Consider the following 24,461-nt stretch of genomic DNA (forward strand, 5'->3'; position numbering starts at 1 on the left):
ACACCAGATTTTTATATAGAGTAGGAGACTAACAGAAGTGTATGACTCTGCTCAGAAATGGGGGACACTGTCAGTATGAATTCAGTTTTGCCTGGAGTCAAAGCAGATTTGCAGCGGACAAATTTGGCTAAAGCACTGTAAGTGAATGAGAGGGTAGAAAAAGGAGGGAAACATTTTCTCTTTCATTAGCCAGCCTGTCCCTTTGGGCTTAAACACACACAGCTCAGTGCATGAACTGCCCCCCTTACACACCCATCCACACACACACACACACACACACACACACACACACACACACACACACACACACACTCATACACACCCTCACTGTTTCTCAGCCTCCTTTATCCTTCTTCCCTGGCACACTCTCCCTCCTCTTTCACTTCTCTTTCATCCCACTTCTCTCATCTTCCAGGTTTATCTTCCTCTGCCCACTCTGTCCATCCTCTGGTCTTCGTCTATCCCTCTCTCTCCTCCTCTCCTCAGTGCGCATCATCACAGCGCTCACCTCCTTCCATCTCCTCCTTTCTCTGCGGTTTTCAGCCAATCGCTGCCGAGAGAGGTGTGGTTTCACAACAGGAGGATGGACAGAGCTTGTTGAGGAGAGAGGGAGAGAGGAGAGCGCTGGTGAAAAGAGATGCTTTCCTTTCCTACTTGGAGATACAACACCAGGCTTGACACTGAGTGATGACCGTGGCGCAGAGAGACTCAGCAGACCGGGAATAAAAAACACACACAGAGAGGGGAGGAGGGTGCTCGGTTTGTGGATAACAGCGCGTCTCCGCTCCGGCCGCAGGTGCGCACAATCCCTCTGAAGGGAGAGTTTTTTGGTCCGGAGAGGGAAGTGAGAGAAGAAGAATCTTCCTAGGATTATTTCTCCTTTTCTTGCTCGGTCTCATCTGTTTTTCAGTAACTCTGAACGCAAACTTTCAGCTTTTTCAACGTCTGCAGCCACATTTCAACTCCAGGTTTGACTCAAGATCTCAATTCGGAGCTTTTTAAATTCGTGGACTGTTCACTTAGACTGTTTATATACGCGGATTACACTGGACAGCATCTCCAATCATAAAGGAGAATTCCTCTGAACTCCAAACTTGTCTTGTGACGCGAAACGTTACATCCTATCGATGTTTTTCATGTGCTGATGAAGAGGACAATGCCTGGATTATTACAGCCGCTGCTCAACCTGCCCCGGGGAAAAGGGGAAGAGTGAGGGAAGCAGAGAGAGAAGGAGGGTAAAGAGAAGGAAGAGAAGAAGGAGGGAAGTCGGTGGCGTTTGGCTGCCGTCCACTAGTTCGTTAGCGCCTTTGCCGCTCGGGCTCTCCCACCTCTTTTTACTGGATACACGGACACACATCAAGAGACGCACGGGGAGGACCTGCGTTCACACCCTGGGTGAGTTTGCGTGTGTATGTCCACGCTGGGGGAATTAAAAAAACGGGGGTATAAGAGTATCGGTGCTGTGCGTTTTCGTGCCAGGCGCGTTTTTTACGCGCAGCACTCCCGGTTTGAGAAGCACGACAATAATGCGGGTTCGGATGGTCAGTTGCACTGTGACAGCATTCAGGTCGTGACGCACGATCGATCAGCAGAGGGTGAGGAAGAAGAGCTGAGAATTTGAATTTAGATTAATCAGATTGGAGGCTTATTTGGTCGTTTCCTCGTCAACAAGGAGTAGGACGGCAGTAGGAATGTCTTCCGTGGCGTAAAATCTGAGAAAAAAAAGGATGTTGTGCAAAGAGGGTGCACCTGAGAATGAATATCAGAGGTCACACGTGGGTCTTGAGACGCCAGTCCCCTTTTCATTTAGTTTTGTGCATATTATTTATGTAAATGTTTCTGATTTGAACGTTTTAATACCTGTGTAGATGATGTAGTGCAGCCCTACAGTCTGACCATGCTGTGGAAGTGTGTGTGTTGGTGTGTGAGTGCTACATTGTTGTGTATTTGTATACTATAACTTTGCAACATGTTGCATTTTCCTCTGTGTGTGTGTGTGTGTGTGTTCGCACCACAATCTACTCCTGTCACATACTTTTAAATAGAAACTGGAGCTGAATCTGACTTGTCCTTCAACCTCTACTTTGCTTCATCTCACCAATATGTGTGTCACTGTGTGTGTGTGTGTGTGTGTGCTCCTGCTGTCTCTCCTACCCAATGAATACCTTCCTACCCACCTGCCTGTCTTCTCTCTGCGTGTGTCTCTCTGCCTGTGTGTGTGTCTGTGTGTGATATAGTTGCTCCATCAGTCACCCTGAATGCCTGCTACGCACCGCGCAATTTCTCACAAATTCTCTGAACCATGTAAGCACAACATTTACCTGTCAGCTACTTTGTCGAGACTACTGTATGTGGCCATGAGAAATCCTTGGAGAAGAGGAGCTGCTACCTCAGATTTATACTTAACACCCACTGCCACTGCCAGAGACCCGGGGTGGGAAAGATGTCTTGTCAAACAAATCGAGGAGGGAGGGAAAAAAAGCCCAAACCCAACTCAAATCATTACATACACCCACATGCATCTGGAGAGTACATTTGACAGTTCTTTCCATCCTCACGGAATACGTTTAAATGGAAGTGAGACATGCTGATAATGTGGACATTTCTGTGATATACTGTAGCACTGAGAAAGTATGACTCACAGAGCTCCAATTACATGTTGTTTAATGTCAGTGTGAGTGTACATGCATGCTGACATCATGACTGGAATGACGGCGAACGGGAATATTAAATGCTGGAGCCAGTGATGAGTGTTTGGTGTTGATGATGAGTGCAGGAGTGTCTTTTATAGAATATGTTCAGGTGGGAGTGAATGAGTTTGTCAAGGAAAACTGTAAAATTCACAAAATGCATTAAACCCGCAGTCATGTCCTGTTGATATTGTAAATTGTGTTTTTGTTTTTGACTGAAGCTGGGCCTCCCAAACTTTGCCATATCAAGTGTCTCCTGTGGAGTAGATATGCATGTGACTAGGGCTGGGCGACGGCTAAAATCAATATCATGATATTAAAAGGGTACTCCAGTGATTTAGTATTACACTTAGTGTACTCCATAGTTGGGGGATTTGCGAGAGACAGATTTAAAGAAGAATGGTTAAAATCGATGCAGCAGAGGCAAGATATCCTGACTTTTCTTCCCTTGTAGATGTCAATCTCCAAAAACGCTGGATGCTACATATCCGTAACGTGACCAACAGCCTTTTTTTGTTTGCCCCTCTCCGTCTGGTAAATGCCCCCTCTCTGTAACACAAGCTTTCTGTTAAAAATATGTAGTCTACAAACCTAAAACAAGATATTCCAATGATGTTACTTGATACATTTTCTCAGACTTGACATAAGGCACAAAGAGGTGCAAAAAGTTATCATAGAAATTTCAAAACATGATATATAGAAAATGTTAAAGTAAAAGGCTGGTGATTATTCTACCATGAAAAGACCAAAACCAAGAGTGAAATGATCCTACTAACAAGTATTGTGTGTGTATCCAAAGCCGGATACTTATTCCTCTGTACCATAGAGCTCCATTGCTGTCCAAAAAGTATTAAAAACACATCAAGTAGCTCACCTGGTACAACGCGTACCCCATGTACAAGGCCTTACTGCAGTGGCCTGGGTTTGAATCCAGCTCGTGGCCCTTTGCTGCATCTCATCCCCTCTCTCTCCCACACTTTCTGTCTCTCTTCAGCTGTTCCTATCAAATAAGAGTCTAGAAAATAATAAAGAGAGCTATAAACCTCCTGAATGGAGAAAAAGTAACTATTGTGATTGCAGGAGGATCAGCCGCATAACAATACTAGAAAATAATTTTGCAATTAAAAACATCCACATAAACAATTTACTTTTTAAGACTTGTAGGGAAGGAACTTACAAAAAGAGAGGTTTACAGGAATGGTTTATTTAAAAATCCTATTTGAGACTGTTTTGAGAGGAAATTGAGGACTGAAATCACTTTGAAGAAGCAGTTTTTCATAATTTCCACCTCTTTTCGGCCTCTCTGCCCTCTCAATACAAATGTATCTCAGTGCACTTGCATTATGCCTGGCATGTTTATTAAATTATCGCCCATCCCTACATGACACCGCAGACAGCATTAGACAACACTGAGTAGACAGGAACTCACTGAGATTATTTCTAATGTAGCTTTTGTTGCTGTTTGTTGTCTTGGTTCAGAATCATAAAGCAGTTTAGTTTCTGGAGTGATAACCGTAGTAGGTGGAATGAAATCTATAATTCACCAGTCATCTTTATGCATTCTCTCAGCATAGTAACATCTTGGCAAAGCAATGAAATTAAACCACTTCTCATTTTGCTTAGGGCCCCTGTGGAATCCATTTAAAGGCCCCAGGTGGTCCCCAGTCTGTGCTTTTGGAACCGTTAATATAGATGTGCAAAAGTACATTCCTCTGTATGGATTAGTGTATATGCTTATAGTATCCCACAGCTGAAATAGACAGGCCTCAGCAGACATATTTCATAGCTAACAACTCCAGATAAGATCTTTTTAAAGATGTCAGTTTAATTCTCAGTGATATAGTGTTATTCTGTGGATGTTTCTGGCTTTCTCACTAAAAAATGTTTTGTTGAAGCCTTTTTCTCTCAAAACCAAGGCTTCAGGTTTAATGGATGTACCATTAAACCAAAACTGAAAAGAATGGTAAATGGACTGTACTTATATAGCGCCTTTCTAACTACTCAAAGTGCTGCAAGTACATATCACATTCACACACTGATGGCAGAACTGCTCATCAAAGTAACTAATCATTCAGACACATTCAGAGCCCTCAGGAGCAATTTGGGGTTCAGTGTCTTGCCCAAGGACACTTCAACACGGAAGCCAGGATCAAACCACCGACCTTCCAACTGGTGGACGACCCGCTCTACCACTAAACCACAGTCGCCCCCGAAAAACAAAAAGGTGCAGAATTTCTCTGAATCTATTGGAAGTAGCTGTGGTTTATGAAATATTTTCCCATTCCAAAAATACAGTCAGATGGTGTACAATTACAGCGTTCCAGTGAAAGCAGTCAGTGACAGAAAAGATAAGATAATATCCCTACTTCAGTATTGTCCTTCTCTAAAAGAGAAATCCATTCAACATCTCATATTAGCTCTCATTTCTCCCACTTATTTTCCTCACATTCTCTCTTACAGTATCATCCAAGGTCGCATATTTTCAGGATAGTATGTCTCTGACCTTTGCTCTGCTTCATAAGCAATCTAAAAATGAGAGCTGGATCCACTGTTGCTCTCATTGTGAGTCACCCTGCAGGAAAGTGCACAGGCTAAATGCGTGTATATAAATGTAAATGCGTGTACACAGCGTGTATGCTCTTCAGAGATTGACTAGTGCATACGATATGGCTGTGCCCTTCAAACTGCAAGGACATGGGGAGATACTGAAAATGCAGCCTTTTCAACAATTGATACACAATAGCAGCCTTTCAGATTTGCCACCAGTCTCATCTCACAGCAAAGTGATATACAGGTGTTTAAGGTTCAAGTCAGACTGTGGACACATCTCAGTATAATTGACATTATTCACAAATATACAAAGATTGTTCTGTCAATGGTGTGTGTAGGCAGCTAGTGGTTAACAATGGGTTTTATTTTTTAGGGTGGGTTGAGAGAATATCCATCTTAGTAACAATCAGTAACTTCTGAACCACTCTGCTCTGTGCTCTTTCCCTGTTTCCAGTCTTTGTGCTAAGCTAAGTTAACTGACTGCTTGCTGTAGCCCTATATATTTTACACACAGACATGACAGTGGTATAAATCTCCTCATCTCACTCTTGGCAAGGAAGCAAATTTTCTAAAATGCTGAGCTATTCCTTTAATCATTTGTTAAGCAAAAACGCCAAACATTTGCATTTTCAAGCTCAAATTGAGGATTGGCTACTTTTCTTACCTTGTATTATTATGTGATTAAATCGCTTTTGGTATTTGTATTGTATTTACAGACCTATTAATTGAAAAACATAATCAACAGCTTATCTGATAATGAAAATAAATGTTAGGTGCAGCCCCTGTTCAACCTTTTACCACCTACTGGGACCCACGGTACTGTGGAGCCCTTAAGAGCATGTAATTGGCTGGAAGGTGAGGGGGCAGGAATGGTGACATCTCTCATAAGAAGTTATTTCGATACAAAAGTTGCACACAAAAGTTGTTACAAAAGTGTCATTGGGAAAAATGCCATTATTAAATAAAACAGACTGTTGAAATAAAAATGTCTATATTGAAATAAACGTGAATGGCAACAAAACTCTGAAATAATGAAATAACACTAATAATGAGGTTTGTATAATGTCTTTAATTAATTAACAAATTTCAGGTTAATTTACTTTACAAAACGTATTCATATGATTATTTATTCCATGATGTGTTATTTATTTAATACTGAATGCTGGGGATACGAGACTGGTAGTATTATGAAAGTTAATTAATGTTAACATGTTATATACGGTATGTATTAATAGATTAGAATCTTGTCTCTTTAGTCATTGTGGTCATTTTCATTTAAGAAAAGCATGCACAGCATACAACTTAAACCTTAAAAATAAGGTGTCTCCTAACCTTTTAAAGCAGGCGTCCCCCAAAAGGAGGGTGAGTGATAAAGAGTTAAAGCTGCACAAGGCTAATATCCATTGTCGCTAAAATTACACTGGCTTTAATACATTTCTTCACTGTAGAGACTCAAAGCTATCTTCCAAGTGTGAGCCACTCAGGTTTATATTAGGTTAACCTAGCTGAAACTAGGTGTACTGAACCTAATAACGTGGCAACTAATACAATAGCCCTTCAATAAATTCTAGCTTCATGAAGGTTATAATGTTCCGTTTCAGTTTAAACTGTTTCAGAGAGGTGTATCATGCATTTCTGTTCTTATGAGCAACATTTACTTCAAAGCTGCAATTTTATACCCGTTTGTGAACCATGTAGGAAGGTTCACCTGCCAACCTACAGATTTTGATTGGCCCACATGATGTTTTTATGTACAGTATATATGTGATGGTAACAGATCTTTTAGCGTTCTCAAGCTGGAGCAGGAAGGCATTCCAGTGTAGTGGGGACCTGGAGCAAATGATTATTAATTTATGGAGGTACAATATCATTGTATCTCTATGCACTAATATGATTTCTTGAAGACATCGATGACAGAACTGATGTCAGCCTGCACTCCTGTGAGATATAGACTAAAGCAGTAGGCTGTATCTTCTATTTGCTGTGTCGCGACTGAACCTGCTGCAGGATGACTTGACATGTAGTACAAAAATCTGGTAAGATAAATGCGCCCTTTTTAATTTGTTGCCTGGTTATGCAATTCAGGCATCATGTAATTGGTTTATGACATTCAGATATCTGATCTCATACGGGCTACAATATAATGAAATGTAATTCATTATTATTTTTATTATTTTGAGTCCAGAGCAGAGGCAAAATTGTGGGAATCCTGTGTCTATTTCGCTCATTAAGCTACAGTTCCAGTAGACACAACTGTTTGTCACTTGGCTGTGTGTTAAAAGGCTTACCGGTCAATCGAGTGAGAGCACATGCTGCACACAGGTGTCTCTCTCTCTTCTGCACATCAGCCAGCACTGATCTTTAATTTGCAGACAGTATAAAGAAAATATAAAGAAAGCTGGGGAGGGTCTCACGTTTTTATAAAACGATAATTTTTGTACTGTCCCTAACAGCCTCCACTCTTCTTCCACCAGATGTTGGAACCTGGCTGCAGGGATTTACTCCCATTTAGCCACAAGAGCATTAGCGAGGTTCAACACTGATGTTATGGCAATATGGCCTGGCTCACAGTCAGCGTTAAAGGCTTCGTAGTGTGTTTGGACTGTTAGTAAAAAAACAAACAACCTTTGGTCTCTGAGAAGTTGTGATGGCTATTTTCCACTATTTTCATACATTTATGGAGATTGTTGGTGTAAATCTATATGAATCACTAGATATAACCAGTGGAAAGAGACAAGATATGTTTTTTTGGTATGATATGTATTTGGGTGAACTTACTCTATAAATATAAGTGAAAAATGACCATCAGAAGTACCCAGAGCCCGAGTTGGCATCATCACATTTTTTGATTTGTCTGAAACACACACAATGTTTGACCAACACTCAAATTTATTCATTCTCCAATCACATTAAACAGAGAAAAGCTGCAAATCCTCAGACTGAAAATACTGGAACCAGATAAAGTTTGGGATTCGTGCTTAATAAATGACTTAAACAATTAATCCATTATCACACATAGTTGTCAATTATCTTTATAGTGATCAACTTATTCATTAATTTACTAATCATTTCAGCACCATCCCTGTTCTTTGATAGAAAGTTAGAAATTAACTCCAGTCATAGGTAGCTGCATTGTAAATGTACGTCTTTTTTAGTAGTGGTGACCTATGAATTAATGCTGCCAGCAGCTAGTATACTGAACTTTTTTCCAAAAGATTGAGATTTTTCTTTATCTTCCCTGTTTTTGTGCCAGTCATTAGAAACACCACCTCTGGGGAAAAAGAAAAAAAAAAGATGAAACAAAAGCCTTAACCACCAACACCACCACCACTGCTCCAATCTTCAGCGTTGACACGCCTCTTGTGGCAATCCTTGGAGATGTGCCTGGCTTCAGTGGCTTGTACAAGGCAAAAAAGGGGAGCGTTGGAGTGTAGGGAGGGAGGGACATGAAAGGCAGTTAAACTCTCTCTTTCTCTCTCCTCTCTGCCCCTTCTTCCATTGTCTTTGTACATCAAAGTGCTTGTCTATGCTTAAGGAGAAGCCACATGCATCCCACTGCAAATGTAGTAGGAGGGGATGAGGAGAATTGGCCTGAGTGAGCAGTGTGAACACTTCATTGTTTCCCATATGTACATTAATCCCAAGCTGGGCTCCAACATGGACTTGTAGCAGTCCAAAGCCTTGCTGACATTTCAATCTACATGAGGTGGATGAGATCCATGGGGTATTTGTGTGTGTGTTTTGTGCAAGTGGGTAGGGTGTATTTAATACCCTTTTTACCACTGCAAAACGGCAAAAAAAAAAAAAAAGCCAAAACACAGCTTTCTTTTTATTTAATCCATCAAGGATTTTTTAAAGCCGCTTCCAAATATTCTTATGGACTAAGCTGTTGAGTTGTGTAGAAAAATGTTTGTCTCGTTAATCATTTGAGGAATTGGTCGGCCTTTTCCATAAGGCCTGAGGAAATTGTTTTGCAGACATTTGTTTCAGGAAGGTCAAGCACAAAATGTTTGCAAGATGACTACTTCATCTTCATAGTTCTGTTACTGTACTGAAAACCAGAACTCTGAGAAGTTAAACATGTAACAAAGATGTAACACCAAAATGCCTAGAGGAAAGTTGGATTTGTACAGTTCTAGTACTCCACTCCTTAGAATACCATGGATTTGATGAGAATCAACACAAGTTTGTATATTTGAAAAATAAATGCATACCCATTTTTTTTCATCTTTTCAACTTTCTTGGCCCCATTTGGACCCCCATATCAGGATAAAATCCAGATGCAATTTAATACACTTAACACACTTTCATTTACACTACAGCCATGGGTTGGAGATATGACGATGTATACCATGAGATGATAGAAACTTGTCAGCTGAGATTTTTCTAGCCTGTGTATACCAAGATAACCTATAATATCTCTGTTTGCATTAGGCCATTTTGAGCTTTATTGCAAATGAATGAGCAGGACTACTTTATGGCAATATTGGATTTACAGAATCTTTTGCATGTGCAAGTACCTTGAATTTTCAGGTTTTCAGGCAAAACATTCCCATCTGATTATTGTTTCTGTATAAGGTTTCCTGACTGAATTTCCAGAAAATTAACCACATCACAATAGATATTGATATTTTGAATTACCTGTACTGCAATTAAAGATTTTATTCATATCACTCCCCCCTAATGAGTCGCACATATGTGTCTCCAGGCCTCATTGTCCCCCTTTGTACGATTCATGGCAGTGAGCCTCAAAGACAAGCATGCAAATTCTATGAGAAATAGGAGAGGCAGTGGGATGCAGCTGGGCGACCCTGGTATAGAGGGTCCTTTAGATGTGGTCATAGTTGTTTGATGCATACTGAAACCTTTAGACAGACCACAAATCTGACTGCATTTTTCTTGCTTTTCCCATGCTAAGTGCTAAGCTCTGTAGGTTCTCCACACCAGAGGGTGGTGGTAATGCACCAACAGCATGAAGCTGTTTGTTAACTGCCAAAAATGCAGAAACTAAAAACTAAAAACTGGACTAAAAGCTGCTCTCTCAGGGATGAGCTAAATGCTAGCACCGTATGTTACACCTTCTGTACCTTTTGTACTTTATAATCCGTCCCTGCGGTTCTTTGTTGAATTTACATTTGGCTTCTTTTCAGATAGCTATCCGATTTTCCCAAGATGAAATGGGGTATCTGTCCTGCACAACACTTCTTAAAAAACCCAAACTACATTGCTTCCTTTCTGATTTGTTAATCAGATTCTTGTGTTTTCTCATTTTGCTCATATGCTCGAAACTAGTTTGTATGACGTGTCATCTGACCAAAACTTAAGGAAATCATGTTTATAGCTGTTCAGAAGGGCCACGCTCAAAGGTGAGGCAAAAAGTCTGCTGTCATAGAGAGGGGCAAGATGCAATAAGTGTTCAAACGGGGACAATGGCACACACTTTTGGACAGTCTCTCCTCAAAGACATTCATTGTGTTGCACTGATGTTCAGAGAAAGTTACATAAATTGGCAGATGCAGCCCCTCCAATTCCCAACTTGGAAAGTAGGGCTGCACGATATGGTAAAAAAAATTATATTTTGCGATTATTTTGACAGAAATTATGATTGCTATATGATTCACTATTAGTGGGATAGATCATTTTTGCATCACGATTTTCATTTTTACTGAAAAAACTATTTAAAATCATGATGATGTGACATTTGTTGGGGTCTGTACCAAACAAACATAGAGGCTGTTTGACGAGCAGACAAGCATTTAATTTGCAGCATACTGATGCCTTTACTTATTGGTTTAGGGTGTCCTAACTATACCTCCCAGAGATAGAACAGAGACATTTTTACCTTGTCTTTTCTTCTGTTGGTGGCGTTTTTTACTTTTCTTTTCATCCCCAACGAGTAAACTGCTGTTGATGCTAAGCAGAAAACACATCAAATTCTCTGGGCAAGAGGGTTTTTGCAGAAAAGACATTCAATACCGTACCATACAGTCATGTTTACTAAAGCAAAAGCCTAAGAATTTGACTGCGACTGTGGCTTAGTGGTAGAGCGGGTTGTCCACCAATTGGAAGGTTGGCGGTTCGATCCCGAAGTGTCTTTGGGCAAGAAATTAAACCCCAAATTGCTCCTGAGTGCTGTCCCTTCGGTGTGTGAATGATTAGTTATTTTGATGAGCAGTTCTGCCATCGCTGTGTGAATGTGATATGTAGTTGAAGCACTTTGAGTAGTCAGAAAAACTAGAAAGGTGTTATATAAGTACAGTAAGTAAGGATTGCGTTACTGTTTTCCTGTATAGTGATAGAAGATCCCATAATGTTGAGTCTAAAACTTGTCATCCAGGTCCCTGTCAGAAGCTGGAAGAAGGAACATTAAAGAACACCAAACTCTCACGGCACTAAGGCAGTATATTATTCATGATCCTGCACTACAGCGTCTGATGACTGCACGTGATTCTCTTTCTCTCACCTTCTCCTCATCCACCTTCTCCTCTGCCTCTCCTCCACTTCCCGATAATGATCAGACATTTAGTGGCAAGAAATACAATGATTATCAGTTGCAGCATTGATCTGCGAAACGAGCTATATCATCCCGATTCATTGGCTCTGACATCCAAACTACCCCCATTGATTTTTAGTGTTGCTGTTGAAGAAGATTTAACTACCACCACCCATTCTCTCTCTCATACACACAATCTGCCTTAAGCCAAACAGGTTATACTGCAGAAATGTACCAATTGTACTTTCCTGACCCACTTTATCGGCATTCATGTGCTCAGTGCTTGCGCAAGCATTCAGTCGGTCCTCTTTGGTACGAGAGAGTTTTCGATAAGAGTTGAAAGGAGTGGAAAGAGATGGAGGAAGTGAGAGAGTATGGTCACATACACATCACTTTATATTCATGTTGTTTTACATCATGCATGGAGGGCAGAGAATTTGCAGACCGTGAAAAGTAAAAAATCAAGTCAAACAGCACTGCTTCACCTTGTCTCTCACATCAGTAAGATAATAGTTTGCCCCTGGAATACATTTTACAGCCAAACATCGGCATTATTCCCTTCAGATCGAGTAGGTTGCTTCAAAGTGGAATGAAGTGGAACAGCCGGGTGCGCTTATTAAAAACCTATCAGGCAGCTGCATCAGCCCAACAGACTTTGCCAAGAACATCTGGGAAGAAGTGATAATAGCCTTCCTGCCTGTTTAGACACGTCACCGCAGCCCCCAAGGGAAGCGCGGGTCATCGTGGTTACATATGTGAGAAGGTGGAGAAGCGAGATGTGGAACCTGAGGAAAAAAATATGGATGACACCGTTGGATAAGAGATCTCATACTTTCATTGGTTTTATGTAGTGGACAGATGAGGCAGTACAAAGTCGAGAGTTACAGAAAGAATAAAAGTTCTCAAGAGCAATAATGAAGCCCAAGGTTTCTCTTGCAGTGACGTACCCACAGAGAATTATGATTCAACTTTGTGACTCTACAGAGCTTTTTAACCTCTTTTAGCTCATTGTTTTGGTTTCATGGCACATATACCGGATGGTTCAGTCACACCACTCTTTTGCCATTTCCAACAATGGCAGGCAGCAGTTTTCAAGAAAAAAAGGCTCTAATACACCCACCACACGTTACCAGTGCAGCACCAAACAGCAGACAAACAAAGTTAGCAGCTAGTTGGCTGGTCGAGGCCAAAATCAGAGCTAAAAGGAGAGTGAATATTGGACTCTCCTGGTTAATTGGATTAATCAGGTGATCAAAAATACGACTCAAACTGAATGCTAATTTTGCTCTGTGTCTGCTGGAAGCGTAAATAGGCTTTCTTTTGCTGACATGTTAGCCATAACAACTTACAGAGAGCAGAAGTCCAATAGCCAGCTGCTGTCCCACATTGAGGTTTTCTTTCATCTGTCTTTCTGAAAAGTGAAACAGGTTCATGAGGTTTACTATTCATATTATAAGGTAAATGAAGAAGAACTCAAACCCTGTTGATAGGTTTTCAATGTAGTGAGTCCCCAGGACTCAGAGTGGGTCATTTGAGTGGGTCCCAGGGAAATTGAGTGGGTTTTGACAAATTGTAGTGTTAAACTCGTGTTTAGGGATGGGTGTCATTAGGATTTTATCGATACTACTACTCTTCGATACTCTTATCGGTTCCTTTTCATTACTAAATAATTGTTGTTTAAAAAATAGATTATTTAAAAATATAATAAATCCAGAAGAGGATTAGAATTTAATATTTTAAATATAACTAGAAGTTGTTTGTCACTATATAAACTAAATATCAAACTGGAAACAAATCTAAAATGTTAATTAAATAAATCATATTCCTGACATCAAAATACTGAGTGAATTTTAGAAAGAATGAAGAACACAGACATCAGTAAGTATCAGTCCTTCTTCCTTTCCTTCTGTCCTCCTCCCTCTGTAGCTGATTCACTGCCTGCAGGTACAGCTGGTCAAGGGAGGAGGTGCTGGTTTGTCTCAGCCAGCAGCTAAGTTTACAAGAATTGGCCAAATTTTAAGATACGTGGCAAACTAAGCTAAACAGACTACATACAGACAGCTTTCATTTGAGCTTGTTTGTAACAATTCGCTATTAGCCGAGCTAGCGCTCTGCTTGTGTAATACATAGTGGTGGTGGGTGAGAGACTGAGGACAGAGCAGATTCAAATATTACTTTCTACATGTTTATGCTACTTGAACAGGTGTATTGATAAAGTATTGCCTTTTTACTTGTGAAGGTTTTATTGCACTTATTTACAGTAATGAGCAGAGTTGTCGTCAACTCGAGTAACTTGACTGTCTCTGCTGTGGCCTCTCTGCTCTGCTGTCTGCTGACTTTGCTCTGTGTGTGTGTGTGTAGGAGTTCAGCCCTGACACAGAGAGCAGGTGAGAGGCTGCTGCGTGATAATAAACTACACCAGTGTTTTTGACAGCAAGGTTTCTTTTGTTTATTTCTATGATTTCAACATGGATTTGTTGTTCACAATGTAGCATTATCAGAGAAAAAATAGGGTGCGTCCCCTGAATGCGTTGATAGTGAGTTTACTGCATCCTTTTGGATTTTAATGCATCAGAGACGCAGGATGTGTACCTAATAACATCATTGCCCTACTGCCCCCAAGTGGCCAACACAACACAACTCAATATGAATGCTAATTTTAATTTATGTCTACTGGATGTGCGTATAGAAAGTTATTTGCTAACACATCAGGGATCTTTAGTCAGGGCTGCGTGTCTGTCAGCTTGTTGTGGAGTTCTTGTGGGAATGGAGGTCACAAAGGGAAATTGCCATTGTCCGTTGTTAGAGAGAATTTGTGGCATTCGTATGCAGCCACGCTTCCTGATCGGTACATTTTGATAAGTCATGTGTATTTTTTTCTACTTTTTTACTAGCCTACATACATACTAGCCTAGTACAACTTTGCAATAACATATTGTGTACGCAAAATATTAGAGTATTCAATTTTATTTTAAAAGCATCAGTTTGATTTTATGAACAGCCGGGACATTTAACTGCAGGATGAGTTTGTGCATAACAGAGAGATTTTGTGTATTATAATCTCTGTTGAAACGGAATATCAGCAATAGTTTATCAGCCGTTCATTTGTTGTTACAGGGAAATGTGATACTTAACAAACTGAAAGTCTTCCAAGTGAAAGGAAGGAAATTTGTTCCAAATAACCGTGCCTCTAATAATGCAAATTTTTTCGTTGAAGAGGCATTTTTAAGCTGTGTTTAAATGTGCTCTAGAAATAAACTTTACCTATTATTTTTCTTCTATTATTGACTTGGATTCAGCCAAGTTAAAACTCCAAATGTGTCTGGTTGAGTTTGCATGCCTTATTACATATTTAATTCATGAGAAGACATTCAAAAATGCAGGCTAATAAACCCCCGCCCCCTGCCTCCCCATTTTGGCTGACTAGCCCAACGTGTGCCTTTGAACTTACTCATGCATGTGGTTTTGGGAAAGTGCTCTACTACACCATAGTCAAACACATGGATTTAAATTTTGGGAGATGAATATTGTGAAATGAAATGCTTGGAAGGAAGAGATGTGTGTGTGTGTGTGTGTGTGTGTGTGTGTGTGTGTGTGTGTGTGTGTGTGCGTGCACGAGCTATCTTTAAAGGGTGAAATAAGTAAGAGGCTTTTGATCGCAATCAATATTTATAAATAATAAAGAAGTTAAGGAAAGAAATACAGGCTGATTCTGTGCAGTGGAAAAGGAGCTCAGAGCAGCTACAGAACAAAAGAGCAGAGCACGGTTTAAGGCAGGATGGATATTAAGGAAACACGTCTCTTATCTCAAGTGCAATGTACTGTAATATAGAATACACAAGACTGTCAACAGCACTCAAAATATAGAGCTCCATGTGTCGAAATGTCCTTGAGCAAGACACTAAACATCAAATTGCTCCCAGTATTTGTGCATAGGAAAAATGTAAGTTGCTTTGGATAAAAGCATTTGCCAAATTAATATAAAGTCAACAAAGTTGCAAAATGTTTCTAAATTATACTTGAAGGTTATACTGAGTTAATTTTATCAAATTTAATTATAGAATAACAAGGTCAAAAAACCCTTTGGTCAAATGCAGGTAAATCACATCATGTTCTGTATGCCACTATTGTATTTAAGACATCATGATAGACCCACTACACTTGGAAATCTTTGTTCTGTACTTTCCTTCCTCCCAGTATCAGAAGTCGGTCCAAGTTTGAAGCGTCGCTTTCAACTTGGCGTCTCCACTGATCCTGCATTCAGCCGTGGTGTGCCAGCTCCGCTGAATAGCTTTAACAGGATTGGAACTTCGCCTCGACAGTGACGCGCTAAGCCAGTCAAGGTCACTAACAGCATCACATAAAAGAAGACATCAGTTCTTAATGAAGTCATACATCACATTTAGCATATGGTTCAATTAGAGGCTTGATAGAGATTATTGAGATTATATTATCCCAGTGCATTCATTAGCTAAGCTCCAATAGTCACCCATGTGATTAAAAGCTGTGAGGGATTTGCTCCTATTGACTGGGAGAGGTCCAAGCATGGAGAGAGATGGGGACACTGGTAATGTAGGGGATGTAGCTGACATGTTTGGGTGTGTGTTTAATTATGTAAATGTCTGAGTTTTTATGTAAATACACTTGTGGGTGTACATGTGTTTACATCTGTTAGTACCGGTGGTGGCAAATGTAGCTCATAAATGCTTGTGTATATGTGCACTCGTCTGTACCTAGTCGCCAAATAATAAACTTTAAAGTGTGTCTGTGTGTATGCATGGGTAAATTCAGCGTGATGGGTAAAGAGGTCATGGATCCCCTGTTAGATGAGGTGATGAAAGCAGAGAGTTGTGCAGCATTTACTCGTGATGCAGGTTCCCAATGATCTGAAGTGATGGAGCTTGTGGCTCGCTTCTCTTTAGAGAGACACAGTGCTTTTCTATTAGAGTGTCTTCATAATGGAAGATATTTTTCACTGTTGGCCTGATATGGGATTTATTTTCCAGTTTATGCGGTATGATTGATTTTCTCTATCTGCATGAAGAAAAAACTTTTATTCATAGGTATAGAAATAGCAACCTTTTAAGGCTAACAATCTATATAAAGCAAATTCTTAGTATAAAGCATAATAAGCAGCATCGTACTGATACAAGTTATGGTAATCAGGGGCCCTGTAGCCTAGTGGGTTGAGACATCTACAATACAACAACAATGTTCCCTATCTGTTCCGGTCTCCTCTCCCACTGTTTTTCTGTCTGCATCTCCGTTTTCTGTCTGCATTTAAAAAAAGGTTACATTACAGTAATTTAAAGTATTTTCCATTTTTCTGTTTTTCTATACAATTACATAACAAGAAATGAAAAAAGTTTCCTATCAATGTTTTTCTAGGAAAAACAGTGCCTCTGCAATGGTTGGCGTGAACTGAATAGGCATGAATTGAAATTCCTAATAATAATATTATCGCAGATCTTTAAATGATTTGCCTGTCCCATCAATGTTTTCGGCTCTTACTCCCTATTTGATTTCTCATTTTAGAGTCATCCTCCTCTACGTTGTGTCTGGCCACTACTGTTTAACAGGACATACTGTACGTGCATCAAGTTAATAAAGCAGGATACTCTCAAAATACAGCATCACAGGGAATTAAAAGGCTCAGTTCACCCAAGTTAAGAAACTATTCATCACTAACTAAAACGTTGGTCACAATAAAATGACAAATAACATCTACAAAAATCAAAAGTAACACGTCTTTCTGGAAACAATGTCCTGACTACTATTGTATTTCTAGGGATAATGTCTTCAATAGAAAGTATTTCCAATAAAAACTTCTCAGAGCATTTATCTCAAAACCTGGACAAATAAAACAAAAAATTATCTGTGTCTAAGCACTGTAGAGGTACTCAGAGCTGAAATGATTAGATGATAAATTGATTAGTTCTTCGACAAAAAATTAATTGGCAAAAATATAGATAGTCACTTAATTGTTATTTTTCAAGCAAAAGCGCTAAACATTATCTGGTTCAGCATCTCAGATGTGAGGATTTGCTGCTTTTCTTTTATACTGTGTAATCGTAAACTGAATATCTTTGGGTTTTGAAATGGTCAGATAAAATAAGGAATTTGAAGATAGCACCTTGGACATAAATTATGATGGGCATTTTTTTATATTTTCTGACACTTCATAGACAAATAAATTCATAGATAAATTGAATTGTTAATTGCAGCCCTAGAGGTGCCTTATGTGACAAAATATGACCCTTTAAGGGAGAATGAGCCATGTTGTAACTCTTGTGAAAAAATATAATTTTTTTTGCAATATGTTGATGGCTAGTATTATGGTTAGCTTTGGTTAATAGTTAGGTTGAGAATACAAATGATAGTAAACATTCTGTCTTTACTTTCCTCTCTATTCCAACATGTCTATCATGATATTTGAAAGTGCACTTCATAAATTGCAAGTTTTTAATCAGGAAATCAGCCAGGGCTGTTTCATCTCATCCCTTCTCACTCCTCTCAGACAGAAGTGAAGTGGCAGAGGTCTCTGAGAGGACATGACAGGAACAGAGGACTCAGCCTGGGTCAGCTGCTCCCTCTATTGGATCTTAAAACACTGTACTGTACTGGATACTTACAGTTGCAGTGCTGACATTTTGGGGGTGTAATCTAGAATTCCCCCAAAATGCTGTAAAATGACAACTGATCTTTGTGGCTTAGGTGTTGCTGGATGTGTTTTCCTCTGTGTGATTGCACTGTGCTGTGGGTCTCTCTCTCTCACACACACACACACACACAAACACAAATATGATAAATTACGTCTGACTCCGCTCACCGAGTGGTCCATCCTATCCCGGGGTCATCTCAAAATCACCATTTAATGTTTAACGGCAAAGCTGGCTTTGATATCAGCGGCAGATAAAGTGGAATTTCTTGATTGCCTCGGTCAAAGAGGCTCCACTTGCTGAGAAAATGATTTATTGTACACAGGGAAGTCGGCGGAGATCAAAGGAGACGGCCGAGCCTCCGACTCACACCGCGGGCTGGGAGCAGGCTGGGGCTCGTCCAATCACTTGCACCAGCGGGGCCCCTGTCACTGCTGTTGTTGCTTTTTAATTGGCCACCGAGAGAGAGAGAGAGAGGGAGAGAGGGGTGTGAGGAGGGGGAGAGGAAAGGGAGGGCTGAAGAGCTGAAGGGCCCCGCAGGTCACCAGAGAGCTCAGGCTGAAGCCCATTACTCAGGGAGGAGATAGGAAGGGTCAGCTCAGGTGGAGGGTCGGTGGAACACTGATTGCACTGCAGAAAAAGAGTTACCATTGAAGCGGATGAAGATTACTCCGTTGCACTGTCTTCTGAATCGGAAAGAGGGCGATGGGACGGAGGAGAGGTGCAGCAGAGGTTGCGGCAGAGGAAGAGAAGGCAAGAGAATTAAAAGCTTGGGGGGAAAAAGCGAGGTATTGATTTTTTATGAGAGAGAAGATTTGCTCCCAAGATGCAGAGCAATATCATTTTAAACCCTGTTGCTGGCCCAGAATGAGAAAATAAAGCCCGTGAATCAACCCTCCCCCTCGTGTTTTTTTAATAACTTCCAGCATGAACTACAGCACCAGAGAATTACAGCTAGTGAGATAATTGGAAAAACATCAGCATGCGAATGCTTGGTTGGCAGAGGTATACGCATTATTCATGACACATTGTCTAGGGATTGTTACAAAGAGGAATGATATTGTAAAAATATAAAGCTGACCTCTGAGTAAATGGTCATCATAACACAAAATGCAAATTCAATAAAGCTTTGATGCACATTTATCCAAAAGAACTTAAAGAAATCTTCATATGCATCAGTTTTAAAGCACTTACTAAAATGAACTTATGGCATGAAAGTTTTTTACAGACTAAAAAGTTTAAAACTGCTACTCTGAAAATAAAGTAAACTGAGCTATAAGATGGGTTTATCGTCCCTTCCATCCCTGGTTATAGCAGCAAATTTAAATGTGGGGATATTAACTGTTTCGAACAGCTGAACTTGTTCATATTATACTTTCAAGATTATAGTGAAACACATGTAAGTGAATTATAGATTATATATTATTGATTTATTAATTGAATTAGTCTTATGATGTGTTAACTGAGATAATTTTATTTTATTTTTTATTTTTATTTATTTAAAGAAAGGGGGGAACAATGCATATTAATGAACATTTACACAAATGTAAATATGCCAGATTATAGCCTAAGGCTAATTTCCATCTGCAGACCCCCTGGCAGGTTAACAGAAAGATAAGAACATACAGTACACTTCAGTTGGACAGAGACAGGAAAACAAGGTTTTATCGTGTTAGTACAACTACAAACATTCAACAGAAAACAAGTCGAAGGGTCACAGACAACGGTTAAGACACATATCTGTATTGCACAAGCCCTTCTACTGCAGTGTCCTATTGCACACACCCTTACATTGCACTGATCCTTATTGCACACACCCTCATATTGCACTGATCCCTATTGCACATGCCCTTATATTGCACTGATGCCTATTGCACTGATCCCTATTGCACACAAGGTTATATTGCACTGATCCCATAATTGATGAATATACTGTATGTTTTGATAAAGTTTGTTTATATTTGTTTGCATTAATGTGAGCCTATGTGGCTGTATTTATTTAAATCACATTATGAAAAAATGAAGCGTGTTCCTTGAAAATGAAGGTTTACTTTCCATATTCTAAGACAAACTGGCTCCTTGATTACTTTGTGAGCACAAGAAAACAGTACAGCTCACAAGAAAATTACTTATGTAATTTCACCAAATTCACCAAGGCTCTCTTCTAAAGTAAATTTTCAATGCTTTAGCTGTGATCTCTGCTGTCTAAAAACATTAGCTTTCGCTCCTCTCTGTCCTGTTTTCATTCATTGTATATTAACATATCTGAATAATCCCATGACCTGTCCCACTTACATGGGTCATGTACATGACCAGATACATAAATATAATCATTCATAATGTATTAATTCACTCCTTTAGTAGTCCAGCTTTGCATAATTTTTTTTGTCTTATTACAGAGTGAAAAATAATGAAAACTCCTGTTGTGAAGGCATTTGCAGCTCAGAATGGCATAGGATATTTACAGCAGTGAAACCACACCACCCATAATATTAACACTACATCACGTGTGTACTGAAACTAATGCACCGAAAGATTTTGTTTGCATATCCTCTGCATGCTGGTTATAATGCAGCATGCTGACTGAGCTCACAGAATGTAAAGAGAGACAGCAGAGAAATGGGGAAAAATGGAGATTAATGGCTTATGCTTAATTAAAATCTCTGGAAGCTAATGGTGGGAAAATTGAAATGTTCCTTATAGATTAAATATCCCACTACTGCCTGGTTTCATAGTACAGTGAAGCAGAGTGTGACCATCTCGTGATCTCTTCTATGTATTATAGAGCTTCCTCCATGTAATTGGAAAGTGGGAGCCGTCCAAAAGTTGTCAGCTGCTAACGCACATTCTCTCCACGACTTGGTGAGACCCTTAGTCATCCAGTTCTGACGCAGTTTGATTTTTTATTTATAGGCCTGCACTCATTCCAAACATAAACTCAGAAATTCAGAAGTGAGAATAATAGTTTGTTATATTACTTACCTGTTAAACACCAAATGTTGGTAGTTGTTATCTTGAAACTCAACAGTAGATTTAATTTGGAGGCATAACTGAAATCATTTTTAGGGGTGATCAATGTTTAATTTTCCCCCCATCACATTTAATCTACTTTGAAAGAAAAAAATCTATTAATGGATCCTACTTCAAGCTAAAATTCAGATTTTATGTCCCTTTGTAAATCAAATTATGACCCAAATTCGAGGTCAGACATTGTCACGTCTATCTGTGAAATTCATAGGAAAGCAGGATTGCACAGGTTGGCTGATTAACATTAATAACTGATAACAGCAGTTAGATAGATCAAGTGTTGATGTGAGAATAATGGGTTTTGAGTTAATTGAATATGGGAAACAACTTTTTAAAGACACAGTACCTTTTAATTAATCAATGAATAAAGTCTTACTAAGAATCAGATCTAAGACTTGTTGCTACTCTGAGGGATTTTATATTGTTTGCCACTAAATTGTGAAATTGGAAACAGAAAACCTGTTGAATTTCTTTACAGCACAAAACAAGTAGAGTGCACAAAAGTTCCAACCTGATTTCATTGTTTGCCACTAAATCTGGATTTTAGGAAAAAAGGAAACATGCTGTATTGCTTAACAACACTAAAAACAAAGATGGTACACAATTTTGGACCTTATCTGATTGTTTGCACCTACATCCTGATGTTGCAAAATAACATCTGCTCAATTGCTTTACAACACAAAACAAGAAGAGGGCCCAAACCAATTTTTCACTAAATCATGAAATTGGAAAACAGGAAGTCTACTGGATTGCTTTACAGCACAATGCAGGAAGGGAGTGTAAAATTTCAGACCCGATTGTTTATTGGGGAAGTTGGAAACAGGAAAACTGCTTTATTGATTGCACAAAACCCAAAGAGGGTCTAAAGCTTCCAATCACCTCAACTATGGCTCACTTTTATTAGTAATGACACCAAGGTACTATCACAAGCCATCTTGCAATGATGTACTGATCCATTAAAACACAATACATGACAACATTACACTTGCAATCCTAAACTGAGGATTTCTGAGAAACACTATGAACAGAAAGAAAATACTCTGAGCACAGCTGGTCAGGCTGTCTGAGGAGGTAATAAGCATTGGATTACATCGCATATCACAGACCACGGCGGTTTTGTGTCCCCTCATTTCCCCCCTGCACTTTAAGATGGATGTTTATCATTATCTGCCCTCCCCTGGCGTCTGGCTGGGGTCCAGTGACCTTTTTTGGGACCATCGCCTTCAGGGATTACCTATCGATCAAACGCTCCAACATAGGGAGCTTGTTGAAAATGTGTAAATGTAGTAATAGTAAGTGTGTGTCCTCTACAGGCATGAAGACTATTACCAACAAAATGAGGGTGCATAAGTGATCAGGTGAGATTTGTGTATGCGTGTGGTGAAGGTGTGTGTATCTCCTTGACCGAAGTAATGAGCATATCAAATGTGTGTGTGAGTCTCCTTGACCAGGGCAATGGGTGTATCAACTCACAGAAGGTATTAAAGTTGATGAGGTGATTTAAAGTAAGCAATATGACCAATGGACTGAACAATGGGACCCTGAGGACACAAATATACACACCCACACACAAACAGGTAGATTTTTAATGAGGACACCGAACTTGATTGATGGGAAATGTATGTCCCTTTTTTGATTCATGTATTGCGTCAGGCCGTTACTCTTTTCTTTATATTGAACTGTAATGTTATCTCTCTGGGGTCAATCATAGGTTGCTCTCCAGCAGGATCGTTCAGAGAACTCACTATGGTGAATGATGAATGATGAGCTCAGTATGCTGTTTGATAAGGAGTTAAGCAGCAATGCAGAGGAAACTTCTACAATGGCCCCCAACCATACACAAATCTTCCCTCTGCAACCCTGCGAAATATAGACGTATACATTTCCCATAACAATTCACAATATGGTGTCATCAGTGTCATGCAGAGATCTTGTTTGGCTGGGCATGAGTTCAGCAGTTGGAGCAGCAGTCCACAGTTCTCTACCTGAGTGTCTATCTATTGCTTATTGATAAAACACAATAGTGGATCCACCTCCAGCTTGTGAAAGATTTTAAACACTCTGTTAACATTCTGCTGTACAGGAGGCAATGCATTCAGTGTTTGAGGCAGCAGCCACAGCAGTGTGTGGGGAATAAATACATTGTTTGCACAGAAAAAATGAAAGCCACTAAAAGACACTCGATTTTGGTCAAGAGAAAATCCCAAGGGTAGGAATCTCATTGGATTTAAAGATTTGATTGACAAGTGGAGTGCACAAGCACTTCAGCAGTGGCCATAGTGTCTGCACCAAAAATACCACCAATGAATCAAATATATAAACAATTCATACAGCACATAGTTATAACGAGCATACCGTGATTCAAAGCAGTTTCAATACAATTAAATTTTAGTTCAGTTTTGATACAAGTTTTTACCAGTACATTTAGTACTATATAAGCTCACTGGAAGAAAGAGTTAACCTCTTTCAGTCTGTCGGCAGTCTGGTGGTAGATACCTACAATGTAGGTTTTAAATTATAGTTCAGCATCAGAATTCACCAATTGATAGCACCACCACAACACCAGACAGATGTACTGTATGTGATCAAGCTGCATTGTGTTTTAATTATAGACCCACTGTGTTTACATAATTTCATTAACCTTTTGATATACAGTAGGGTGAAGGTGGGCACGTATGTTCTCATATAATTATTAGAGTTATTTTCTGGCAACTTCTTTTTTGGCTTGTCTTATTACTGAATAGGAAAATTACTGCTGTGCAGTCGTCATAGATAGAGGGCAGAAATTGCAGTGAGCAGAAGATTTGCAGTGTAGTTGGCTTTGCTAGATGTGTCTTACTGAAATGGAGAAGATAACTAAGCCTTTCTCCACAAGAATTGAAAACTTGTAGGAGAAAACAAAAGCAGCCCAAGCTCACCAATCACACTTTTTGCAGTCTTAATTGAGGAACTCTGCAGCCGCTGTAGCCCCGATGTGTTGTGACATTTTTGAGGAGCTGCACAAAGCTATGCTATCACACAACTCTAAATCCCGCCTTTACT

At 39.7% G+C, this 24,461-nt stretch overlaps 1 protein-coding gene across 1 annotated transcript in view; it reads left to right on the top strand.

The window, feature by feature from the left end:
- The first annotated feature begins 586 nt into the window (after positions 1–586).
- Positions 587–24,461, top strand: part of brinp2 (bone morphogenetic protein/retinoic acid inducible neural-specific 2) — a 277,419-nt gene continuing 253,544 nt past the window's right edge. Inside the window, exon 1 of the mRNA XM_044219849.1 lies at positions 587–1,395. The gene's annotated coding sequence lies outside the window, so the exon portion shown is untranslated. The remainder of the gene's footprint in view (positions 1,396–24,461) is intronic.

This window comes from Siniperca chuatsi, linkage group LG13 (assembly GCF_020085105.1).
Source record: "Siniperca chuatsi isolate FFG_IHB_CAS linkage group LG13, ASM2008510v1, whole genome shotgun sequence".
NCBI classification, from domain to species: Eukaryota; Metazoa; Chordata; class Actinopteri; order Centrarchiformes; family Sinipercidae; genus Siniperca; species Siniperca chuatsi.